Here is a 9,755-nt window from a genome sequence, read left to right on the forward strand (position 1 = left end):
AAACAGACCATGTCCATCCTAACGAAGTTCCGAAATTCTTGCGGATCTTCGTGCCTCAGTTCTTTCATTAAAAGTGAATATATTCCCCTGCCTTCGTCCCTTCTTTTCAGCCAGGGTCGAACCCAACAACGCCTGGCTTTTCGTTTTCGTCGCCGTTCTGCCCTAATCTGAAGATTTACTGCCACTGCCAGGGCAATAGCTTCAAAAACAAGTGGATCTTCCATGTGTAATATGCTGTATAAAAGTAAATTTCGATATACATATACCAGTGTAATCAAGTGTCGTAACATAAAAATAGTGAGTCTGTAATTCAGAGCAGTTGTAACCTACATAAGAGAAAACAATTACTTAGTAAATAACGGTAAAGAAAACAATTTCTTATTAAATACGAACCTTGAGCTCACAGAAATAATTTGAAAGTATCCAGTGTATCATACACTCGTTCCTGAGTTGCTCGCGGTAGATCGGACGACTTTACAAGACAGCACACACTTATGTTTTCTTTCCGCGCGCGTATCGTCTGCTGCTCGCGAATATCATCGTCTGCTGCTGCGCATGTGCACTAGGTATATCCCGCGTGGACGGTGTAATAGGTCGGACGTGATCCAGTATGTGGTTACAGGTATGCACGCTAGGGGCGCTGGTGCATAGGCGTACGCTTTCGCGCATCGTGTAATACGGGCTTAACAGTACCATCGGCACCGCGCAGCGAAGGTATTGACTGCGTCTTGCCGCTTGCCTACTTTACATACGACCAGAACTTCTTCGGATTTTCTACCAAATTTCGAGACACTGTTTCGCTGTGGAACCAATTAAAGGCATCTCGCATTGAAGTCCATGCCAAATTTCGCGCGTCTGTAAATATTAGCCAATCTTCGGGATTTTGCGTTCTTCTGAACTTCGCATGTTTTTTCCGTTGCCTCTGCAACAGCGTTCGGACCTGTTTTGTGTACCATGGGGGTCAGATCCATCTCTTACCAATTTGTGAAGTAGAATCTCTCAATTGCTGTTGCTACTATATATTTGAATTTGAACCACATCTCGTCTACATTTGCATAGTCAGTTCGGAAGGAATGGAGATTATCCCTTAGGAAGGCATCCAGTGACACTTTATCCGCTTTGTTTCTGGTGGATTTGGAAGAAACGGTATTGAGCCTAGCTACAACGACCTTGTGATCACTAATCCCTGTATCAGTCATGATGTTCTCTATTAGCTCTGGATTGTTTGTGGTTAAGAGGTCAAGTGTGTTTTCGCAACCATTTACAATTCGCGTGGGTTCGTGGACTAACTGGTCGAAATAATTTTCGGAGAAAGCATTTAGGACAATCTCGGAAGATGTTTTCTGCCTACAACCGGTTTTGAACAAGTATTTTTGCCAACATATCGAGGGAAGGTTGAAGTCCCCACCAACTATAACCGTATGAGTGGGGTATTTATTTGTTACGAGATTCAAATTTTTTCTGAACTGTTCAGCAACTATATCATCGGAGTCAGGGGGTAACATCAAGATGGGCTATGACATTATTTGGAGTTTCTATCGGGGAGGGAGAAGTACTAGTGGACTCCGTGCAGCTGTGTTACCCGCAGTGCCAGGATAACGGAGTGTTTAGCGCATCTGCCTAGTAAACCAGAGGCCAGGTTAGTATCCTAGCCTTGGTGCAAACGTTGATTCATTGTTTCGGTCTGCATTCACCATCGTAATACAAATGATGTAGCTCATGACGTAGTAACATAAGTACGCGTCTTTGAGAGAACAGATTAGTGCTCAAATGTAACAAAATGCCGTGCATATAGTTCCTGACATACAACTGTTGTCGAAGTTTATTGTTCATACGTGAACAGTCACGTAAGTCGATCCATTTCCAATTTTAGGACTAATGGTAGAGGAAAGGTTATCTTGGGAGTATCACGCCCACGAGCTTGTGCAGAAATTGAATGCTGTTATTCTTCCCGTATGAAAAATCTCCACTGTCTTGACACTAATGTACGAATATTTGTTTACTTCACTAACTTTCACTGTGTTACCTCATATGGTGTTATATCTTGAGGCAACTCTGTGCTGCCACCGAGAACATTCTCAGCCTGGAAACGTGCAGTCAAACTATCATGCGCGGTGCCAGTTCTAAGACATCGTGTAGGGTGTTGTTCAGGCGTCGCGGAATTCTAACTCTGCTGACAGTCTGTACACATTCCGTCATGAGATGTATTATTAATTAAATTCAGTCTTTTTAGTAAAGAACCTGCAACATTCATTTAGCGAATGTTGACGGAAAAAAAGATACATAAACTTCGTTACCACGTACTGGAGCGTGTTACAGAAATGTTTGCACCACTCAACAGTTTCGTTTTAAATGAGCTTCCAACACAAATGAAAAAAAAAAAGTGTGATAAACCCTAAATACTAAAATATTGGTTGGGAGTCTTTCTTGCGGAGAATTACAAGACCGTATCAATATCTGTACAACAGTTCCTCAGACTAGCCGGTCGCATAAGAAGAAACGAAAACGGGACTTGAGTTTATATTAGTGCATACAGAAGATTTGATAAAATATTTTTTATTTACTTACTAAAACATCACTACAGCTTACATACTATATTTGTATGCAATAATATTTGTGTGTTATGCTTTTGCCGGATGACGAATGCAATGTAAGTTCGAACTACGAAAATATACTCTCATGTGATATAATTACAATTCAACATTTCTCAGATTTTGTTGCTTTGCGTGTATTGTGAAACCTTGCCTCCATCCATATCTCATGTTTCTGAGTCAACGGGTAGTACTCTGTAGCTTTTGATGAGTCAGCTTTCGAGTGTAAAAATATGTGACATACGTAAATCACCATACCTATTGATGTCATTGTCTTAGAAGGTCACAGTTTGTAGACCAAAGACCTTAGTATGTGAAATAAATTAGAATTTGATACGCCAGTCTGTTCAAGAGCAAAGGAAGACGAAAAGACAGACACAGACATGGATAAAAAATGAAATTTTTTTCTGTGTTGTATAAATATAAATTTACAATTTTCGTGTTTATTCCTTTACTTTTATTGGGAAACCTTGCTTCTTGTCAAATTTCACGATTCTAGGTCAGTGGGAAGTATCCTATTGATTTTTAATTAGTGAGTTTTCGAGTATCAAGGTATATGACATAAATGGCTTTATCGTTTGAACAGACTTAGAAGCTTCAACTTTCTACGCTACTAAGGGGCCATAGCCCTCAATGTGTGACATATATTTGAACTTTTTAGGTCCACACGTTCCAGACAAAAACAGTTCTCAACAGTCAGACATTCAGATACACTGACAACAAAACGATCTTAGCGTTTCGTCAATACAGACAGAAGCAAGAAACCCTAAAAAAAACCAGTACTTCCACAGCGTTTGAAAGAGACCATTAATATTGTGTGAATGTTGTGTTTTCGGATACCTGGTCTGTGCTTGTTTGAGATACTCTACCCAAGAGAAAGCTGGGAATTACTAATCTCCGAGAGGATAAACATAGTTGGTATTTGGAAATACTGTTACTGTTACATTTCTGAGATAACAAGCACTGCAGGGACTCAGAAAGTAAAAGGTGGAAAAACCTTTTCTGCATCATAGGACAGAACGAACTGCGTGACACAAGAAGCAGAGGACTAGAAAGGGTGTATGACTGAGCAATGACACAGAAGTAATAAGGAATGAAGAAAAATCTAATTTTCTGCTCTGTGTACTCGAAATATATCTGCACGAACTTGACCTGTTAACCTCACGTGCCAGAATCTATTATACAGTTGTTCATACGATGCATTCCCATTGTTGTGACTTTATTAAGCTTTTTAATAATTCAACAGAACTCTAGAAGAATCTGGTAAACTATTAAGTATGAAACGCACTTATCTGGTGAATTCGTAATGTGTTGTTGGTGCCCTGTATCTCCAGATTGGTTTACTTTAGTTACAATAAATACATGAAGCTACAAGTAAAAGTCATCAGAACAGACGGGTCCTACATGACATATGCTAATCGAGATTCACAAGCCGCTTCCACCAGCACCTAAATAGCAACTCCCGTTTGCAATTACAGGAACACTGTCGCTGCAAGGCGGTACTTGGAAATGAAACACTGGGATAGTTTTAGACTTGCTCGCCAGTAAATTACACTATACTCCCCAGGATGAAAAACGATCTGTAACGCAGTCACCACGAGAAGGTGATTTGTGACTGTCTTATTACAACACTGAGTAGGTGCACAACCATAGCACTATTAAAATTACTCTGACGTCTGGCACTTGCAGCTACAATGTTACCACATCGGCCCCTGGTCACCGCTAGGTTATAGGCAACACATAAATACAGCGCGTCACCATTTCACAAGCGTTGTTGTTATGAAACGCGGAGCAGTGCTGGAAGCGGCCCACGGGATGCTCCGTTGACAGTTGATTTTTAAGTGACCAATGATGAACAACGGCAAAGGGCATGTTTTGAAGCCCTGAATTTTAACTCATGTTCTAATTTTATCATAACTTCGTGAAGTGCAATATATCCGAGAAAACGGTGGTCAATCATTTGTGGCAAAACTAAAATCGTGATCGATTTAATCATGGCGATCAAAGTTATCTCTACGAGCTAGTCCAGGGCAGAAAAATTTCAGTTTCAGCACTAAAAGCAACCTATAATATCTCATTGTCATTGGTTACCTGAAACTATCCTCACATTGGCTACGCGAGCTGCTCCGTTACCCGTCAATGGACAGTCCTGGTTGGTTTTTGGTTGCAGATTATAGGCGACACAGGCAGATACGAAACGAAAAAAGGAGAAAAATGGAAGACAGAGGAGATGCAAGAGTCAGAGTTTAACAGAGCTTACTCACGATCAAAAATTATTTCGGGAAGTGAGAACCAAACGAATATTCAAGTACGTTTGTAGAATCTGCGAGACTAGAAACGCACCTTCTGACATCATCCACACCGCCCTGAAGATAGGAAGGGCAGATAAGTGCGAGAACTAGAGCTTAAAAGTACATGGATCCACGTTTCTGACAAAAATAATGGAAAACAAAAGTGAGGATCTGTTAGATGAAGATCAGTTTGGCTTTAGGATAGGGAATTGCACCAGGAAAATAGTTCTGACGTTACGCTCGGTAATGGAAGCAAGACTTAAGAAAACATAAAACACATTTTTAGGATTTATAAGCCAATAAAAAGCCTTCGTCATTGTCAAATAGTTCAAGATTTTTATGATTCCAAGGAAAACTGTTGAAGATGTGGAGAAAGACGTTTAATATAGAATGAGTATATGAACAAAGAGGGAACGATAACAATGGAAGACAAAGATCGAATGCTCGGATTAAAAAAACGTGTAAGACAGGGATGTAGCGGTTCTCCCTATTTTCTAATCTCTACTTCGGAGAAGCAAAGGCAGAAATAGAAGAAACGTTTATAAGTGGGATTAAAATTTAAGGTGAAATTTTGTCAGTAATAAAGAACGCTCTTAACATTGTTCCTCTCAATGAAAAGGAAAAAGAACTACAGGACATACTGATGGGAATGACCAGTCAACTGAGCACAGAATACGGACTGAGAGGAAAACGAAGAAAGGCAAAAGTATGAGGAGCAGCATGAATGAGATTAGTGATGTACTTTCAAAACGAATTAGAGACCACAAAGTAGACGAAGAAAAGTAACACGCTGAAAGGTGTGTATGTGTGTGTGTTTAGAAACACACAGACTCGTTTAAAATAGTGTTACTATCTCGCATTATTGCAAGATACGGTGTATGACTAATTTTAATGATCCATTAACGAATCGTACATCCGATGTGACTCGTGAATTGAACAAAAGCAGTTACAAAACACACAGTCCTACAAAACTTTAGCCTAATATTTGCGTAATGCGCAGTATATTAGCGTGCATAGGCAACGGACTACACTGATCATGTGTTGGCCTTCTTATTATAGTGTCCAGCTGCGCAGTGATGCTGTCTCCCCATTTGTGTAAGCATCATTTCAGTGCACAAAATCATTTATCAGTATGTAAAACTCTAAAGCCTCATTCCCCCTTACGAATAACATCGTAATTAAAACTAAGTCCTCGTAACCCAACACTCCATAAACATCAATCCGCAACGCAGCACACATCGACCAACCTTTCTCAGCAAATGGCTATGAGCACTATACGACTTAACTTCTGACGTCATCAGTCCCCTAGAACTTATAACTAATTAAACCTAACTAACCTAAGGACATCACACACATCCATGCCCGAGGCTAAGGAAAGTGTAACCTCCCCACAAAAATGATGGAAAAAGACAATATTTAAAAGTTAATCGGAATACAGCCAAGTGTAACCTCCCCACAAAAATTAAAGAAAATAATTAAATGTGAATGGACATCGTGCTGTAAAACGTAACCTCCCAGCAGAAATAAAGAAAATTCTATGATAATGAAAACGAGCCAAATGTTTGCTCCCCACAAAAATTATAGAATAATAATGACCCAAAGGTAAACTCGACACAAAAATTAAGAAATGAAAGTTAATCCTTAAACCCACAATAATAGGGCAGCATCGCTGACCTTAGGCCCTGTGCAGTAATTAATCTGATAAATTGATTATGGAAGGAAAAGCATAGGAAATATTGTTTCAATTGGAATGATTCATTTCTTAAAACGATTGCTTTGAAAACAAAATTATTATTGGGTCAATTCTTGAACAAATTAATTACAATTAACATATGTTACATTATCAGATGTGCGCAATGCTGCTTCATTACCTTATTTAACAATATACCTCGTCCCGAACCTTGACCAGAGATGTAAAGGCCGCACGCCGCCGACCCATGCCGACGCCCGCTCAGTACTACCGTCGACTCGCTACTTCCTCTCGCGACTCGCTACACACAACATCCTACTCGCAACTGAACTCTCGCGCAGTCAAGCGCAGGCTACCAACGATAAACAACTCTCTGGTCAGAGATTCTGTCATGCCTCGCATTCGCTGGTACTGAATACATACGCGTTTCATAACCCTCGACTGGTGGGGCAAAAATTTGGCAGCGATGGTGAGTCATTTGGACTTGCCATGACCAACAAATTTTTTCTTGACTAATTAACTTTACAGTCACAGAATATACAGATGTAGAACATGAAGGAAATGTGATGCACATGCACCGAGTACAAAACATATTAGACAATAACAAAATGTGAGTACAAAACATATTAACAAATGACGTAAGTGCACATGCACTGAAAAATTCTTCAACGTTTTCACAAAAAATAAACATAATGAGTACAAATCTCATTGACAAATGACTTAAGTGCACATGTACTGTAGTTCAGAACATATCAGCAAATCAAAATGCACATACAACGAGTAGAAATCATGTTAGAAAAATGACAAATGTGCACACGCACTGAAATTCAGAATATATCAGCAAATCACAAAATGTATATACAATAAGTAGAAATCATGTTAGAAAAATGATAAAAGTGCACACACACTATAGTTCAGAATATATCGAAGAAATGTGTAGGCCATGAATACAAATGATGTTAGCAAAAAAATGATTTTCACTGTGTTACAAAGGGAAGGATTGCATCATGGTTGTAGCACTTTAGGTTGCACGCAGCTGCACTGAAAGTCCATATCTTTCCACAGAAGTACAACACCAAGTGAGACAATCTGAAGTTCTTTTCCCAGAAGTGTTTATCAGCGTAGCCAAGACACTGAAATGTCGTAGTAATATTCCATGTTATCATTTTGGCAGTACATCAGGTACATCAAACAGTGGGACCATAATAACGTCTCCATCGCTCACGGGGTGGACAGCATGTCGTGTCAACACCACGCTCTTGCAAGGCACACCAACGTAGAATTAGTGCAAAAACCAAATAGAGTGCTCCATCATCAAGAGGATATACAGGACAAATGGATATTGCAGTTATTCAGGGTAGTTAGGTCAGAAGGTGAAGGACATTAAGACACATACTAGTCTTCATTGGGAATTACATTAGTAGTTTGCGGCAGTCACAGTCTAGTTATTGAACATTTCTGTACCATGTATGTAGTATTACAGAACAATGTTCATTAATTGTTTTACAGAGAACATTGGCACTCATTCTCTAATTACAAATCATAGAAGTCATTCGTTTTACAGAGAACATTTTACAGAGAACATTGGCATTCATTCCCTAATTACAAATCATCAGAAGTCATTACTTAGAACAGGAGGTAGTCAATAACATAGTATTACAGAATAATGTTGATAATTAATCATTGGTCATCCCAATACAGTAATCAGTAGCATTCATTTCCCAGTTACAAAGCATCTCAATACAGTAATCAGTAGCATTCATTTCCCAGTTACAAAGCATTATTAATTAATCATTGGTCATCCCAATACAGTAATCAGAAGCATTCATTTCCCAGTTACAAAGCATTATTAATTAATCATTGGTCATCTCAATACAGTAATCAGTAGCATTCATTTCCCAGTTACAAAGCTTCATTTCCCAGTTACAAAGCATCTCAATACAGTAATCAGTAGCATTCATTTCCCAGTTACAAAGCATTATTAATTAATCATTGGTCATCTCAATACAGTAATCAGTAGCATTCATTTATGCATTCATTATTCAAGTGACATACTATTCAGAGCTAATCAGAATTACTCAGAACTCTCTTAAACTGGTATCATTATTTGGGACTGGTAATACATTTTTTTGTTAGCAATGCATTGCTTTGGGTATTTATAGGGGAAAGCAAGAAGAGAAAAAGAAAAAAATCTGCTTCTGGGTTGTTCCTTTAAATGAAAATGTGTAACGTCATTCGTCATGAGTCAGCTGTAGCAAGTTTATGAAACAAGTAGAGTATATGTAATAACATTCATAAATGACATAGATTTAATGAACTACTGCTTATAGCACATTAATTTCATAAATAATTTCTCCTGCAAAAATATATAAAAAAATGGATTATTAAGCTGAAAGAGGGAAAGGCATTTTATGCTGAAAAGTAGAGAACTTCGAATTAGCAGGTAGTGAAATATGTATAAAGATGTATTCCATAGCTGTCCTTTCCAAAACGTTCAGTCATTATACTATGCAATATAACACCTGCTGTCAAAGCGAACTGCAACAAATACTTGAATAACTACATAGCATGAATACATAACTTCCACATTATCCTCATCTGTAAAGGAAAACTTCATTATCCATCACTTCATTATCTATATTATCATAACTCCATTATTATCATCACCTGTAAAGAAAAACTTCATTATCCATAGTAGCATATTCTTCATCATTATTCATCAGCATTCATTATCATCTACAAAAAATCACTTCATTACTCATTATACAACTATTCCTTATCTCTAGTATATTCTATCACTAAAACTAAGATGTGTAGTTCTGTCTGACAGCCTGCATCAATCGCCTTGTATTCTGAAAGTAAAAATCAGTTAAGACTGCTATTCTACGATGTGTATAGTATATTCTTGTTAATGCTTGTCAATCCTGATCCATTTACTCTTCCTCACGAGGTTTGCATCTTCTTTCGTTCATTCCGAAGCTGAAATTCCATTTCTGTTTAATTTCTTTCTTTCACGCATCATTTCTTTCTGAAACTGATGAACAAAGATTAATATCTTACATTTACATCATATACTCACTAAATAACGACTGATTTATGGTAACATAATTAAGAATACAGCATAACATGACAAAAAACGTAATATGTGAAAAACTTATATAGTGTTCAGAGGCAAAAATGTAC

This window comes from Schistocerca piceifrons, chromosome 7, assembly GCF_021461385.2.
Source record: "Schistocerca piceifrons isolate TAMUIC-IGC-003096 chromosome 7, iqSchPice1.1, whole genome shotgun sequence".
Taxonomy (NCBI): Eukaryota; Metazoa; Arthropoda; class Insecta; order Orthoptera; family Acrididae; genus Schistocerca; species Schistocerca piceifrons.